Here is an 18,627-nt window from a genome sequence, read left to right as displayed (position 1 = left end):
AATTTGCTTGTCCACTTTCAGTGCAGTGATAGGTGAAATGCTATAACTTTCTAACAGCCTAGAGCCCTTAGTTCCTTGTAAGTATGATAAGCGTAATCGGAAGAAGCACACTGAAACTGTGGAGGCATACTAGGATTTAATTATTCGCACATTCAAATCAAAGGACAGGGAAAAAAAACTGTTCCTCATGAGTTACAGTTAAATAGTGAAAAAGTAGATGTGTCATTTGCCACATATTGCTTAATATTAGTAAGTTAAGGTGAAGTGTAGAAAGTGATGTGTGGGTTATAACTTGCTTTTGGCATAAATTGCTTTTGTCCAGTGCAAAACTAGGTTATATGGTATGTATTACATCAGACTGATATCTATATTCCTATCACAACACAATTGTACTTTTTAAAAAATGCTGTGATATCTCATGTAGAAAAGGAATCACAAAGTTGATGTAGGTGCATGTGAGGATGGTTATGGCACAAATGGAGACTGCTCCTTGGAGTAAATGCTAGTCATTGTAAAGGCTGCAGAACTAGGCCTTATGGTCCCAACCTAACAAAGCACTTAAGCACATAACTTTAGTAGGACTTCTTATATGCTTAAAATAAAGCACATTCTGAAATGCTTTAGGATGAGATTTTATGTGGGGGAGGAAGGGAAGCAGGGTTTACGTTCTACACCTTCCTCTGATGCACCTGGTCACTGCTGCTCACCGGACACTGGACTAGATGGACCTTTGGCTTGATCTAGTACGGCAATTTCTATATTCTGTTATAGTGTTCTATTCAGCATATCTCTGCGAGGATACTGCAGCAAACTACGCTTCTTATTTTGTGTATGTGATTTATATCTATATCAAACTTCACTGTTGAAATGCTGACATAACTTCATGTTAGAGCATGGCTGGGAATGGCTGAAATAATGGGAATATTAAATCTCTTCTTTCTGGACCACGACAAAGGTCAGGAAGGATTTTCTCTTGTCTATGTAGATTACTACATAGGCATTTTCACCTTTTTCTACACTTAGTATCAAGTATTGGCCACTATCGAAGGCAGGGTCTTGCACTTTTTTATGCCATACTGGTATTATCTAGCATGGAAACCTTTTGTTCCTTTCTTCAGCTTATAATAAACTGTGAGATTCGCAGCCTAATATTAAAACCAAAAAGTGATGGGTTTCTTGGGAGTTTTACCCTCCACTCTAAGGAGTGGGGGACATAGTCATTTACACATTCTGCATATTGTTTACAATCACTTCCTGCAATTAGATATAACTGTATTACATAGAAGCACGGGGACAATTCTGGTTTTGAGGCATAAATCAAACAGTTTTGCCTTTGAGATATTTCACTGATTCTGGAGTCTGCAGGCAATTTAAAATTTATGTCCTAATAATTGGCTTCATGTTGTCTTTTGTTTCATCTTCTCTTTTCCCTGGAGGGACCACCACAGAAAAAGCACCATCACAAGCCTCATATTAGCACTGACACCACAAACTTCCAGAGTGACCAGTTCAGCTGCATGGAAGTTAATAACTAAGCTGGCAACCAGCTTGCAGTGGGTGGAATAACAACAGCATCAGCTTTTCTGATCCTACCCTTCTCTAATGTAATTAATTTCTGAGTCATGGACATTCAGGCAAGGCATACTTCCAACTGATGCTGCATTTCCTGAAGGTCAGCTGGAGATTCATGTTCCTCAGAAACTATGATGTATAGTGTTGCAAGTATCCTGATTAAACTTGCATTTGAAGAGCTCTGCAAGGCCAAACTTAGTTGATGACTTGTGCTGTCTAATGTTACCACATACAGGGTAACTTGTGCAAAGTATAAATTCAAAGATGAATTGATTTGAACTTCCCTAGGCTTAGTGATAGTAAACAGTTCACTGGAGTACCTTATTACTATTATATAACAACCATGTCAACAAATTGTATTCAAAAATTGATTCCCGGACTTCTAGTTGTAGTTGATGTCTAAAATGTCTACGGCTTGTGTTATATTCATTGAACATTCTGTTTTTGCTTATGTGATTGTTCCATCATTTCCTATGAATGATATTTGATCCACCATTTGACATATGCAGTTCACATGGCTGATATGGACATCTCCTTTATCTTTAGTGTTCTTAGATGATGCGTTTATGTTCCCTACAGGATCTGTGAAATAGCCATTTTTAAGCAGAGTTTTTTGGGGGCAATATACATCAAGAATCTTTTTTTTTTTAGGTATAAGTATGTTGAATCAGTTTGAAGAATCACAAGCAGAGGTTGAAAGGAGCTAATGGCGTAGATCAAGTGATAGAATCCTTTGCTTTGGAGTTAAGAGCCGGTGGATCATTGGATTTAAGCATTAGCCCTTAGCTAACTCCTGACATTTCCTTATTCCAAGATTGTTCAGATGGGTGGGATGTTTGTTTTTATCGCTATCATTTTGGATAGTGCTTCTTGGTTTGCAGATTCCACACTCAGAGGAGTCTGGGGAGAGACTAGTGGGTGATCTAAAAGAAAAAAATTATGTGCAACTTTAAAATGATACCTTCTCGCTTTCTAAATGCTGGAGTTTGTCTTCCAATCTCTTTGTTTCTTGGCAACATGCCAGTGCCCCTTGCTATAAGATCCTTCTCAATAAAAGTTCCTTCTTTTCAGATCACATGTTTTAAATCATATTGTCTCCCTTGTCCTCTTCCTCTCTTTTATTAGACTTACTGTCTACGTCCTTAATCTCTCTTCCCTCCTGTGCCTGAAGTGCAGTCAAATGTTCTATCTCTATGCTTCTCCATAACTGGTTGGGCATTTTTTGTCACTGGAATTACAAGGGTGTACTTGAACATGGCACTGCCTTGTGCAATTGCAGCCAGAAGGAGAACTCAAGAATATATAAACAGGCGTCAACAAATATTTCCAAACTATGTTGCTGTTTTCCCCAAATTATCTTGTCCCTCAAAATGTATTTAACTTACCCTCATAATGTATTTGCCGCCTCTTAAAAGTGCTCCAAAAATTAAAAGAAACCCATCTGCATCTATACATCCCTCTATTCTGTCTATTCAGGTAGTATACTTTCAATTTCTCTTGCAAAGTAATATAAACTACTCCTTTGGGAGTTTTTGGAGCTTTCTGAACCTGTCTGCAGCACAGATTTACATGCTATCAGCCTTCATGCAAAATGAAATAGTTGTTCAAGGGTATGGGTTATCTCTTTATATATCTTTCCCTATCTTTTCAGTTGCCAGAAGAGTTTGCATGTTGAACAGAGAACAGTAAAGATAGCAACATAGAATAAAGAAAGCAGCACTCTGTCTATAAATGAAGATTTAGTAGAGCCCGTCCTCCAGCAATTTTTGTTTTTCATAATAAAGATAATCTTTTTTGTTGTTATTACAACAGAATTAGGAACCACGATCAATGATCTTGTCCCATTCTGCTAGAGACCATTTAGAATACGAGCCAGGAAGCAGAACTGAGCAAAATTTGGAATTTTCATCCCATGAGCAATTCTGACATTGCAACATTTGTTTTCACTCTAAATCAATGGGAGAGAGAGGGTGCGGAAGCTGAAATTTTGAAAATTTTCTGCGGAATAGAAATTAAAAAAAAAAAACCCATTTAGAAATGTCAATGTTTTAGTTATGACGTTTTTGGTCCAAATGAAAAATCTCAACATTTTCAAAACTGGAAATATTTCATTTTAGTTTATTTAACTCACACGACACACTGTTTTGTGTTAGTTAAATATTAAACTGTATTTTCCCAAAGTAGTGCATTGCCTGATGGGAAATATAGTTCCAGAGCTGCTTGCTTCCATACGCTTTGAGCTGGGCAATATTTCATAATGTTCCAATTATACATAGTTTACATGAGGGCTAATAAATGATGAATAGATGTTTTAATCAAAGATTAATCGATTGTTATAGAGTCTGGCAGGTTAGTAGGTTGTTTATTATAATCTATAACACTTTCTTCTCATGCATAAATAGATTCCAACGCCAAAAGGGATCATTGTTGACATCTAGTCTAATATGCTATATAACACAGGCCATAGACCTTCTCCAAAATAATTCCTTTTGAACAAGAACAGTTCTTTGAAATAATCTAAATATATAACGATCTATAATACATACTACTCATATTTATAGCATGTTTATAATCTTGTTTAGTCATTTATTTAATCCTTTTTATATAAAGTGCAGCTTTTTAAAAAGAAAGAGTAACTTGTAATCTCTTGGAGTTTTGGGTAGTTGGGTAAAAGACATTTGGGGCTTTGGGTAGCTATATGGAAGTACTGAAGGTAGTTTGGGATGCTGGGCTAAACACAGCAGCTGGATCTTTCAGATGAGATGATCAATTTGTGAAGGGAATCAGTGGTTGATTTTGAAATTGTCATCTTTATGTTTCAGAGTTAAAAGCACATTGAGACAAATAGGGCAGTTCATATGTCTCAGAACCATTTTTTCAGATCATCTGCTGTCTTGGGAAGAAAACACTGCATCCTTTTAAATTCTGCTCATGTTTTCAAGGGTCTCTTCACAACGCGGCTTATTAGAAACATATTTCCATTAAAAAAAGATAGCTGATGTTACTGCAAGGCAAGTGTTGGAACGGTGCTGAATCGCTATATTACAATGGACAAGTTTGGTGATCCTGAGTGCTAGAGGATTCTGGGAGCAGGGCCTCTTAACACTAGACTGTGGAAAAGCACTGAAAAAGGTGGAACTCGCACTTGGCATCGACATGAGCCATGTATGTTTGTCCTGGCCCTGTGTAAGCAGCTGTGCTGATGTGGAAGACCAATGGTCACAGTCAGCCAATGGCCAGTTCTCCTGGTGTGCACACATGGAGGTGTGTAATGGTGAATTTGGGACTAGTTGACTTGGGTCAACTGACCCTATAAAACAATGTGACGTCAGGTGCCTGGGGAAGTAGTTAATGGAAAGTGAATATCAACCTATCCCTGTAGCCTCTCCCAAATTATTAATTAATTATGATATGCAAAATGATGTGCTAGCAAACCATATTTTGGGGACAGGTGACTCCTTTGGGAAGAGGGTATAAGTACTAGGAAGATCACATGGTAGCTCGTTCTATCTATCTATATCTCTATATACATGCATACATCCAAGAAGGCTGGTGACACTGTTGGACAGAAAAGAGACTTAGAGACCAGAGGGCCTTGGGGTAACCTAGACTCTGCTACGAGGGACTCAGATAATAGACCAACTGCCTGAGGGAACCTGAAGAAGGAAAAGACAGTCTTCAACTAGGAGTGGTAGCCATTCCTTGCTTTGTTTATTAAGCAGGATACTACATGAATTGATCTGAATTGATCCCCGGCCCAACAGGAAGGACAAGAGATGAATACAACACATTTTATGTCTGCAAAATTGCAAAATACATAGTTCTCTGGATACCAAATCCAGAGTCAACACATTCCAAAGTGATTAAATGATTTGGGATGCCTGAAATGATGTGTGCCCAATCTGAGATTCCTTAAAGAAGCCTGATTTTCAAGGATGGTTGCTCAGCAGTTTTAAAAATCAGACCCCTTTAAAACATGTCCTGTTGGGAACCCAAAACTCACCTTTGGAAATCTTAGCTGATATGTGTAATTGTACATACACAGTATGTATAATTTATTTTGTGGGGGAGGATCAAAGGTAAATGAACCCTTTGAATTCTAGTTTGAGTTTGAAAGAAGTTCTCCTCAATAGTCACCTATATTTTAAGCTGAGTACCACCTTTAACCAAGGGGAAATTTTGACAATTGCATTGTAACCAGTCAGAACAATGTGCTTGTTCTGAAAAAGAAAACTAGATTGGTGACCAATTTACTGAAGAATTATTTTTGTGTACTCCTCCCCTACTCCGCTCTTTCCTTCCAAAAAGAATGAAAAGAGCTAGGAAATCTTGTTAGGAATTCACAGTAAGATTAAAGGAGATGTTTCAAAGGACATACTTGTAGATATTTATCTAATATACCCAGAGGATAATCATATAAAAAAATCACATAGGGCTAAAGCTAAGCTGATTATGTTCCAAAGGAGCAATAATTTCCCTCTGTCCCAACTACAGAAATGTTTATTGTCTTATTTTATTTTTAAAATTACATGATTATCATAAAAGCCAATATTATGAAGTTTAAAAAGTTTCAGCCTGTTCTGAAACATCCTTTATTTCAGGTGGGGAAAAAATCACTAGAAAGGGGGAAATGCACAATTTCCCAGCTGGTAGGCAATGAAACTGCTGCTTATTTTATTTTGGGAAATATGATGGATGGAAAGGAATTTGCCTACCGATCTATAGTATATCAACACTGAAAAAAATCATTGCCGTTACTTTCAGAAAAGGAGAAGATCTCATGATGCTGTGAGGAAATATATGGCTTTGTATCAACAAAATAATTTTTTTTTTAAAAAAAGATATAAGCTAACTACTTTTATAAAAATATTTTGACAAAAGTTTGAAGTAGTACTTCCCAATGCCTTGTTGCTGTTGCCTAAACACATGCCATTTAAATAGAGGTTAAATTAAAAACAATAGTTAAAATGTACTTCACTGTGACGTTAAGGAGAAAACAACTCAAAGGTTTGTAGCCTTGACTTTTTAGCAGCTGGTGAAGCAGAAGGCTAGAGAGAGATAATAAGTAAATATATAAATAAAAATAAAGTGAGAGCACTAATTTTAATACCCTTTTCCTGAAGAAGAAAGTCTGACTCTGAGTCTTTTATATCTATTTTATTAATCTGGAACATTTATTGTAAAAGGCACTTAGATCTATGTAACTTGAATTTAGTGTATGAAAAGCTAACTAGAAAAATAGCTTAAATTTACACTATATATTATACCTGCAAGGGAGATCTGGGACAGAGCGAGAAGTTGAGGAAGACTGAACTGTGATTTCAGTAACTGTTGACTGCACTCAGTACCTGGTATGATTGGTCTCTTATTAAATGCTTTACATACAATTATTTTTCTAAAGAGAAAAAAAATGTAATGCCAAAATTTTCAAAGGCATGACAGGGCATTAATCACATAAAGTAGATATTTTCAAAAGTGATTAACTGATTTCGGTACCCAGTTCTCATTGAAATGTAAAGGTAATTGGGCACCTACTTCCTCTGGATGCTTTTGAAAATTTTGCACTAAATCCATATTTAAGTGCCTAAATAAGTGGGCTGATTTTAAAAAATGTTGAACACTCAGCGGGTCTCAGTGAAATATCTTTGAAACTCTGTATTGTAACTCAACTGCCATGAAAATGCTACTAAGCATATAATGTAGTACAGATTCCACATAAAAAATGGGTAGAAAAATCCTTAAAATTCAAGAATACTTTAGACTTCAGTCTCCAAAGTAGCAGACAAGTTTAATGGGGGGTGTAGTCTGAGAATTCAGACAGGGATTTCCAGACATCTAAGGCAGTTTAGGGCCAGGTTTTAAAAGATATTTAGCTGTCTGGTAGGATTATTAAAAGCACCTAGGTGCCTAACTCGCATTGAAACCTGGGAGTTAGACACACAAATATTTTTGAAAATCCCACTAGGAATTTATCTGCATCTTAAGTCACTTAAATATCTTTAAAAATCTGGCCCTTAAGGTCCTCAGTTCATTAGAAAGTTATGAATATCTCACCCACGACTCCTATTGAATTTCAATTAGAATTAGGCATGTATATTGCTTCAGTGCTCTTGAAAATCTCATTCCTGGTGCCTAATTCATCCAAAGGTGCATTTGTGTATCAGAATTATTTTTAAATTAACATTGATAAAAGAAAATTCACCAAACGACTTGTTGTGTACTGACTAACCAACATGGCAGAGTGCTTTAACTGATGTTCATTGAAAGTGCAAAATTTCTTCTCTGATCAGGCACTGTGCGATGCACCTACAAGTAAATCTGGTTTCATTTAATAAGTAGACAGCTGCTTCATCACTAATGAAAAATTAAGCAAACATTGACCAAAACTTGGGGGCATAAGTCAGTAGTTATCTATTGAAACCCAATTAAAAATACTGTCTCTTTATTCGTTTGAAAATATTTGTGCTATTGAACTGTTCCCACTAAATGTATAAATGACAACATAATATCCAACTGTAACAGTTGGCAGAAGCCATTTTAAGTAGCAGTTTAACAAACATAGATGAATTTTAATTTGCAATGCCAGTTGAGCTGTAATAAAAACTAGTATTCCAGCTGTGAAAAAAAAATACAACACAGCTTGGTTTAGCGTTATTTACAGATGTGTGTCTTTTGTTTTGTTTGTTAGTTTTAACAGTATAATGGACCATCTTGTCTCTATCCATACCAGAAGTTTTTAAATCAGAAGCCCCCCTATGGAATTGGAGGCCTATTTGCAGGGAAATAAACATTCAATTATGATGTCATCTCTCTCTAGTGTTTGTTGATTACCTAATTCAGTTTCATGTATGGCAACTGCACAGTGCTGTTTTAGTCATTTATATATATTTTATTGAATGTTCTGAGGTTGGTTTGGTTTTTTGTTCCATTTCTGAGATGGATGGTACCATGGCAGTGTTGCCAACTCTTGTGATTTTTATCATGTGTCTTACTGCGTATTGTTTCTCAAAGGGACAGCTTTGAGTCATGGACTTGTGTGCAACTCTGAGCTTTTGTTTTTAAGAGAGTCTTCAGCCTCTTGACTGCTGGGGAAAAAAGTTTTAATACGTGACCCCAGTGTACCTTAAAGATTCAACGTCAGAAGGCAAATGTGAAAAAAGAAAGTTTTCTTTTTATCTAATGATTTTTAAGCCAATCATGTGATTTAAAAAAAATAAATGATCTGACCCATTATTTTTGAATGGTAGAGGTTGGCAACACTGTGCAGCTGAAAAACTAGTGAAATGAAGCTACTTTGGGATTATTCCACTTTAAGGGAAGACATTCTAAGTAATGTCAGGAGGGAAAACAGGGAATAAAGATAATGGATTTCAGGAATGCAGACTTTTGCAAATTCAGAGAGTTGCTAGGTAAGATCCCACGGGAAGAAAGTATAAGGGGAAAAACATTTCAAGAGAGTTGGCAGTTTTTCAAAGAGACATTATTAAGGGCACAAGAGCAAACTATCCCACTGCATAGGAAAAATAGGAAGTATGGCAAGAGACCACCCTGGATTAACCAGGATATCTCCAGTGATCTGAAACTCAAAAAAGGTCCTACAAAAAGTGGAAACTAGGTCAAGTTGCAAAGGATGAATATAAACAAATAACACAAGTAGGTAAGGACAAAATTGATATACCTTGACTTTAGCATATCTTGATATACCTTTGATATACCTTGACTTTAGCAAAGCTTTTGATACGGTCTCTCACACTATTCTTATCAGCAAGTTAAAGTAGTATGGATTGGATGAATGGACTATAAAATGGATAGAGAATTGGCTAGAGCATAGGGCTCAACAAGCAGTGAGCACTCCCATCTTCCACTGCAGTACCACTTTTAATCTTTTTGCCTACTCGATATCTGCCTTAGTCTTCATATCTTCCTTCATTCAGCAGATATGACTCTACAAATGAATAGACTATGTGCACACCTCCATCCTAGGCACTTAGAAGAGAGGAAGGTGATCAGGAACAGTCAACATGGATTCACCAAGGGAAAGTTATGCCTGACCAATCTGATTGCTTTCTATGAAGAAGTGACTGGCTTTGTGCATGTGGGGAAAGCGGTGGACGTGATACACCTTGACTTTAGCAAAGCTTTTGATACGGTCTCTCACAGTATTCTTATCAGCAAGTTAAAGAAGTATGGCTTGGATGAATGGACTATAAAATGGATAGAGAACTGGCTAGAGCATAGGGCTCAACGAGTAGTGATCAATGGCTCCATGTCAGGCTGGCAGCCGGTCACAAGCAGAGTGCCCCAGGGGTCGGTCCTGGGGCCGGTTTTGTTCAACATCTTCATTAATGATCTGGAGGATGGGGTAGATAACACCCTCAGCAAATTTGCAGATGACACTGAGCTAGGGGGAAGGTACCCTGGAAGGTAGGGATAGGATACAGAAGGACCTAAACAAACTGGAGGATTGGGCCAAAAGAAATCTGATGAGGTTCAACGAGGAAAAATGCAGAGTCCTGCACTGAAGACAGAAGAATCCCATGCACAGCTACAGACTGGGAACCGATGAGCTAGGCAGCAGTCCTGCAGAAAAGGACCTGGGGGTTACAGTGGATAAGAAGCTGGATATGAGTCAGCAGTGTGCCCTGGTTGCCAAGAAGGCTAATAGCATATTGGGCTGCATTAGTAGGAGCATAGCCAGCATATCGCGGGAAGTGATTATTCCCCTCTATTCGGCATTGGTGAGGCCGCATTTGGAGTATTGTGTCCAGTTTTGGACCCCCCACTACAAAAAGGATGTGGACAAGTTGGAGAGAGCCCAGTGGAGGGCAACAAAAATGATTAGGGGGCTGGAGCACAAGACATATGAGGAGAGGCTGAAGGAACTAGACTTATATAGTCTGCAGAAGAGAAGAATGAGGGGGGATTTGATAGCAGCCTTTAACTACCTGAAAGGGTTTCCAGGGAGGATGGAGCTAGGCTGTTCTCAATGGTAGTAGATGACAGAACAAGGAGCAATGGTCTCAAGTTGCAGTGCGGGAGGTCTAGGTTGGATATTAGGAAAAAGTTTTTCACTAGGAGGATGGTGAAGCATTGGAATGGATTACCTAGGGAGGTGGTGGAATCTCCATCTTTAGAGGTTTTTAAGCTGCGGCTTGACAAAACCCTGGCTGGGATTATTTAGCTTAGGTTAGTCCTGCTTTGAGCAGGGGTTTAGACTAGATGACCTCCTGAGGTCCCTTCCAACTCTGTGATTCTATGATTCTAAAATTAGAAAGGCCAAGGCATAAAATGAGATTAAACTAGCGAGTGACATAAAGAGTAACAAGAAAACATTCTATAAATACACTAGAATCAAGAGGAAGACCAAACAGAAGGTAGGCCCAGTATTCAATGAGGGGGGAAAATCAATAACAGAAAACGTTGAAATGGCAGAAGTGCCAAATGACTTTTTTATTGGTTTATTAGTAGTGAATGGATGTCTAACATAGTGAAAGCCAGTGAAAGATATGAGGCTAAAATAGGGAAAGAACAAGTTAAAAATTACATAGACAAGTTAGATGTATTCAAGTCACAAGGGCCAGGTAAAACAACCTTTAGAATACTCAAGGAGCTGACTGAGGCTATGGCTACACTGACGGTGGTGAATTTTTCTGGATCGACTGAGCGGTCAGTGCAGGGCAGATCCACTCAGTCAATCCAGAAATCGACGTACTAAGACCAGCTATGCAAGTAGCACAGCGCAGTGCAGGCGGCGTGCAGAAGAGAAGCTCAGCAGTCGACAGGAGTTACGCAAGTTTTTTGCATACTTTGCATAACTCCTGTCGACTGCTGCCGAATCTCAGAGGTAAGTGTAAATAGGGCCTGAGGAGAAATCTGAGCCATTAGCAATTATCTTCAAAAAGCTATCAATGACAGGAGAGACTCCAGAGGACTGCAAAAATGGGAAAATATAGTGCCAATCTATAAAAAGGGAAATAAGGACAACATGAGGAAATTACAGACCAATCAGTTTAACTTCAGTACCTGGAAAGATAATGGAACAAATAATTAAGCAATCAATTTGCAAACACCTAGAGGATAATAAGGTGATAAGTAATAATTAACATGGATTTGTCAAGAACAAATCATGTCAAACCAACCTGATAGCTTTCTTTCATAGGGTAACAAGCCTTGTGGATGGGGGGAAGTAGTAGATGTGGTGTATCTTGACATTATTAAGGCTTTTGATAGTGTCTTGCATGACCTTCTCATATACAAATAACAACCTAAATGGAGCTATTATAAGGTGGATGCATAACTGGTTGGAAAATGATTCCCAGAGAATAGTTATCAGTGGTTCACAGTCAAATTGGAAGATCATATCAAGTGTGGTCCCGCAGAGATCAGTTCTGGGTCTGGTTCTGTTCAATATCTTCACCTATGATTTAGATAATGTCAGAGAGAGTACACTTTTAAAGTTTATGGACAATACCAAGGTTGGAGGGGTTGTAAGTGCTTTGAAGGATAGGATTAAAATTCAAAATGATCTGGACAAACTGGAGAAATGGTCTGAAGTAAATAGCATGAAATTCAATAATGACAAATGCAAAGTACTTCACTTAGGAAGGAACAATCAATTGCATACATACAAAATGGGAAAATGACTCCTTAGAAAAGTGTACAGGAGAAAGGGATCTGGGGGTCATAGTGGATCACAAACTAAATATGAGTCAGCAACAAGGAAACCTCATTCTGGGATGTATTAGCAGGAGTGTTGTAAGCAAGACACAAGAAGTAATTCTTCCGTTCTACTCTATGCTGATTAGGCCTCAACTGGAATATTGTGTCCAGTTCCAGGTACCACATTTCAGGAAAGATGTGGACAAATTGGAGAAAGTCCAGAGAAGAGCAATAGAAATGATTACAAATCTAGAAAACATGACCTATGAGGGAAGATTGAAAAAAAAATTGGATTTGTTTAGTCTGGAGAAAAGAAAACTGTTGGGGGACATGATAACAGTTTCCAAGTACAGGACAAGAAAAAGAAACCATGGTCTTAAATTGCAACAAGAGGTGTGGGGGTAAGGTTGGACATTAGGAAAAGCAGGGTAGTTAAGCACTGGATTCAATTGCATAAGGAGGTTGTGGAATCTCCATCTCTGGAGATTTTTAGGAGCACATTAGACAAATACCCATCAGAAATGGTCTAGATAGTGCTTCGTCCTGTCATAAGGGCAGGGGATTGGACTAGATGACCTTGTGAGACCCTTCCAGTCCTGTGATTCTATGATTGTATCTCATTGGCATTGTGAACTCTATCTTCTACTGCATGGCGCAATGTAAGTAGCCACCAGGAGCCAATATATGTACAGCTTTATATGAGCTTCCATGAATTATTAGAGGGCACAAATATTCTCTAAATAATTAGAGTGCTGTTTTGGGATGTGATTTTATCTGTGTATTTTGGGAGTTCAGAGCAGTACTGATAATGATCAGGTAACAATGACATTGGATTAATTAATCTTAGTTTCAACAGGCAGTTAGAAATTTGAATGTTTTCAACTGCTACCTAGAGCAGCAGAGGATGGGATCCAGGTGCCACTTTAAGCACATAAGTCCAAAATTTAGATCTCAAAACCCCTGCTCAAAACCCCCGCTTAAGTTGCTGTCTAACCCTGTAGACAACTAAATTCCATAGGATCTAATATTCTGCCAGTAAAATACCCTAGTTTTTCCTAAATTTCCCTGTTAGGCATGCTCACAACTGTCTCATTCCTGATACCACTGAGCAGCTCAGCACCTAACTCATGCCTTAGTCCCAGTGGGAATCACAAAGTGGGGTTTCCCGCACCCATCCTGACAGCGGCCTGATTGGGAAACATGCTCAGTGGTCACTTTAGAGTATATCTATCAAATTGGGCCAGGCACAGAATGTAACCAGTGGAGCTGGTGTTTCCCCACCTTAGACCCAATAGTCCAGTAGTTACAGCATGCACACAAAAATGGATACGGGCTATCATGACTCAAAGTGGAGAAAGGTCCAAAAATCCTCTGAGAACTGGAATGATTCTGCACCATTAATAACATGCAAAAGGTTCCAATTCTCCCGGGGGTGGGAGGAGGGCAGAAGAGGTCAGGCTTGTTTTTCCAGTGCTTCTCTTATATTTAAATATAAGTTGCCTTTTCAAAAACCGGCATTTTTAGCAGTTGGTTACACACTATGCCAAGTACATTTGGGAAGCAGAATTCTCAAGAACAGCAAAACTTGTCTCATATGTTCTGACGGTTTATTCAACTCAGTGGACATTATCTTGAAAACTACTTAACAACCATGCACAATCTCCCAGCATTGTAGAGATTAATTTAGCAAATTGTCCCTACCCATGATCTTTTCTCTCTTTTGTTTTAGTTTACAGTGCTTACATTACAAAGTTGAAGTTGAGAGAGGCTTTTTAGGATTTCAAATGCTTATTTTGTGGTGCTGAAATCCTGATTGTGGCTTCTTTTCGGTTTTCTTCATTTTTAAAATTGTATTTAGTAAAGGGCTTCATCATTGCTGCTACTCAGATCATTTAATTCCTCAAAGTGAGATCAGTGAAAGTCTCTAAAGATGACATTGCAATGTAGGGAAAGCTGAAATGAGAGGTAATGAAAGGTAATGAAAAAGTCAGCGGTAGACGAGATGATGCCTTGATGCGAGGACAGGCAAAATAAAACCCTTAATAGAAGTCTGTGGAGTCGGAATTAGCCGCTGTGCGGAATGAGAGAAACAATGCTCTCATTGTGAGTGGGTGGATAAGAATGTCAATGTGGTACAAAACTCTAACTCCTTTTGCTCCCTAGAGGCACTCGAGGACTAACACTGTATCTGTGAAAGAGGAGTTAGCCTGAGTATATTCAGCTGCTACATGGAGAAGAGAGGATGGGGTTATTTGAGGGAAATGGTGGAGCGCGTAAACACCAAATTATTAGATCTGTGCAAAATAGTTGTCACAAAACTGAAGGGGCTCAAAATGTGGCTTTATTTGACATAGAGGTACTGCCAAACACACGTGTCCAGTGAATGTTAAAATTAGGCAAAACTCTTTTACTGAGAGTAAGTGAAATTCACCTTTTGGCCAAAGGCCAGCACAAAGCTGATGCATCAGCTACCTTCCAGGTAGGCACTGAAATGTAGAGTGGTGAGTGTGAAGGGATGGACACGGAGAAAGCGCTGCCTTGGCTCTGCATTCCTGCTCCCAACATGCCAGTCAGCATAATACAGACCACAACTGTGGATCAGCTGATTTGCAGTGCCACTTCAGGCCACCAAACAGCTGATTTGTGCTGTGTGAATCAGCTGTTTGGCAGTGGGCAGCACCACATAAATCAGCTATTCGGTGGCACGCAAATCAGTTGTTTGGTGGCATGCGGTGGTGCCCCAAATGGCTGATTGGTGGTGGCCAGCACTGGTGGGTGCTGAGCACCTCCTTGTTTTTTCCACATGGGTGCTTCATGGATACAAACAGATTCACAAAGCTCACAGGAACAAAGACACAATGGTGTGGCATGTCTCCTCAACAACATAGACTACCGCAAACACATCCTACCAACCTACCACTTTCTACCCTGGTTTCCCACAAAATATCAAATCGAGTTCAAAAGTCCTCGTCCATATCTTCAAGTCGCTCAATGTCCTGGGCCCAGGATACCCAAAAGATCACCTAAAGCTCCAGATAAAGATGATGGTCAACAACTTTGCTTTTGCACAATGGAACTTTCTACAATAAGATTAACACTTGTCTGTGTGGGAGACTACTCTCTTGGAAGTCAGTCTTAGACTATGGAACGTACAAATTTCCCCAAAAATTAAGGATCATCAAAAACCTCTCCACCTTCCATTCCAAGTACATGACAGATTTCTTTGACCTGTGTTTTATCACATGAGCACAGAGAAATACATACTTAAAAAAAACCTCTACCAAAACAAGACACTCCACTGCACACACTACACTAGGGAGAGGATGAGAAAACAAACAACACATGACAGATATTATTGCTTTATTAGCAAATATAGTACCAATCTATAAAAAGAGAAATAAGGAAAACCCAGGAAATTACAGACCAGTCAGCTTAACTTCAGTACCCGGAAAGATAATGGAACAAATAATTAAGCAATCAATTTGCAAACATCTAGACGATAATAATGTGATAAGTAACAGTCAACGTGGATTTGTCAAGAACAAATCATGTCATGGATTTGTCAAGAATAAATCATTGCCAGAACCTGGAAATTGGCAACAGGATGGATCACTTGATGATTACTTGTTCTCTTTATTCCCTCTGAACATCTGGCATTGGCCAGTGTCAGAAGATAGGATATTGGACTAGATGAACCATTGATCTGACCTAGTATGACCGTTCTTAAGTTTTTAAGAGGTTAAAAATGAGAAGGTAAAAGGAGATGCCACTGAAGGAATTACCTCTCTTCTTAATAAAATAAGAGTGCTATTGCCCTAGTGTGTGTGTGTGTGTGTGTGTGTGTGTGTGTGTGTGTGAGAAAGAGAGAGATTGGTGATGATAAACCAACCAATAATGAGGAACTCAGTTAAAATTTATAACAACAAAAAGAACCCACTTTAAATAGAAGTTCTTATCTATATTAGAAACTGTTTTGTCATGTGAATAATAAGAAGAAATACATAATGAAAATTGTCTTACTTTCTTTTTCCCCAAAGTAGAGCTTTTTCAGGCCGATTTTAAGTAGAAAATGCCATTTACATATATATGCATGTTTTACTCAGCACTAAATAGGCAATGCCAAAAGGGAATCTAAGGCCTGATCTACACTGGAGAGTTTTGTCAATAAAAGTCACCTTTTGTCAACAAAACAGTCCTGGTGTACACACTGAAATGACCCTTTTGTCGCCAAAACTGTCCTGTTTTGTGTGTAAACACTGTCTTTAGGTTATATCACTGAAAATAGCCTCCGGATTATCCCAGACTGCCATCCTGAGACCGCTCTGATAAGCAGTTTGAGCTTGGCTGCCTGTCCCCTCCCCTTTAAAAGTCCCAGGACGTTTTCAAGTTAACTCAAGCTGAAGAGCTCACTCCACAATGCAGTCCTGTCCTGCCGGCCCTAAACTACAGGAGTGGCGTGTAACTACTGCTGGGCAGTGCACAGCCAGAGAGGGCGGTGGGGGTTGTGTCCCCCCTCCCTGGTTCCACCCCCGCAGGTGTACCAGACCCATCTCTGCTGAGGGTGGTGGGGGAACCAGGGATGCCAGCTATGAGCTGCCTGTGTAGCAACTTCTGCCTCAGGATTGGTTGCTTCCAGCTGCTGCTGTCTGAACTTAAAGAGACAGTGACGAGTGCAGACACGCGCATTTTCCCCAGTGCATGCTGTCTGTGTGTGTGTGTACACAGAGAGAGAGAGACGGACACTCTCCCCTCTCCCCTGCTTCTGTGGGCGTCTTGTGTTTGTATTCAACAGCGTCAGCTTGGCTGACAGGGCAGTTTAAAAGCAGCTGTCAAACAAGTAGAATGCCCCTGGAATGATGGGATTCAGAAACCTTCATCGTGTGACGCTGAGCCTGTCCCATGAGGCATTGCAAACCCTTCCCAAAGCACCCTGTGAGCAGTTGCACAGTGGGATAGCTACCCACAGTGCACTGCTCACATTGTCGACAAAGGAGCTGATAGTGTGAATGCACTCCACTGACAGAAGGAGACCGTGAAGACACGCAACAGCGATTTAATTACACGGGTGGCTGTATGCTGGCAAAACTTTTGTCAACAGAACTTCTTAGTGTAGACTAGGCCTAAGTCTCCATAGTTAGTGAATCAGGAGTCTCATAGTTTAAAGGTGGAGTAGTGTAGATGCTGAGGAGCAGAAAATAATGTGGATCTTATGTCTATACCAGTATCACATCCATTTGTTTATGGACAGAAATATTCAATGTATGTCTCTCTCCTGCTTTGACACATTGCAATCACTTTTGTGAAATTAACTGGGAGATTCAAGTTGCTATTTTTAAAAAGTTTTATTTTATACAACCAAATATCTTGGTAGATAAGAACCAAACACCCCAAGACTCTGAAATTCTTGAGCATTTTACTTTATCTTTCACTCTCCCTATGTATATCTTACATGTTCATAATTTGATTGAGTTACAAATTATGCTGAATATTCTTTGTGACCTAATGGTTCATTTTACAGAAAACTTGTAAAAGTTTAATCTAAATTTCAAATGACATTTTTAGTTTGAACACGAGTGTTTTCTTGTCAGCCAGTACTCATTGAATAATCTTCTACAGGGAAGTCTAGAAGTAGAAATGGAAAAAAAGATTTAATCTTTTCATTTTATATGTGGTTTTACCCATTTTGTAGCATATGGCAATAGACCATGAGACTTTTGTTTTTTTCCCAGCTGAATACAAACTATTTATTAAAATGTCACATTTGGCTGCATGATTGTCTGAGAAATCCATTCTGTGTCAGGCTAAACATATATCAGAAAATGGAACTGTAGTTGTTTTAGACTCATATTTTCAGTCAAGGTTTTTGAAAGGGATGCATGTTAGTATTAAGCCCTTTTTATTTTTAGTTCTTTAGAATTGTGTCCCTTTCTTAAAGACTATGAAAAAGATATATATTGATTGAAGTTTAACATCAAAATTTCAGCTTCTATCTGATTTTAATTATTCCAATGAGAGAAGCTTTCATTTTAACTATTCCTCAGTGGGGTGGCAGAATATATCTGTAATTCAGAAATAAGCTTTGTGAAATAAATTTAAAATACCATTAATATCTCCATTATAACTTTAAAATAGTTACACAAGAAAGGGGCATGTCATGGTAATGTAGAATTTCTTCACAAACCAAACTCTTTGAATTCTGAGTTACATTCCATATTATCCCTCTAAGGTTGATTATGAGGAAATTTTCATGTCAGATTTTCTCCCGAGCAGCCATTTGGATTTCATGGATTGGCTAAAACTGTGTCAAAAGACTGAGAGGAAGTAAAAGGAATACAAATTTCTACAGTAAAGATATTTAGAGGTGGTGAACTGGGAAAACATTGGAAAGAAAAGGCT

Source organism: Emydura macquarii, unplaced genomic scaffold (assembly GCF_026122565.2).
Source record: "Emydura macquarii macquarii isolate MOO-44397 ecotype Brisbane River unplaced genomic scaffold, CSIRO-AGI_Emac_v2 contig_561, whole genome shotgun sequence".
Taxonomy (NCBI): domain Eukaryota; kingdom Metazoa; phylum Chordata; order Testudines; family Chelidae; genus Emydura; species Emydura macquarii.
The sequence above is the reverse complement of the archived record's forward strand: the minus strand, read 5'-3'. Positions refer to the sequence as shown.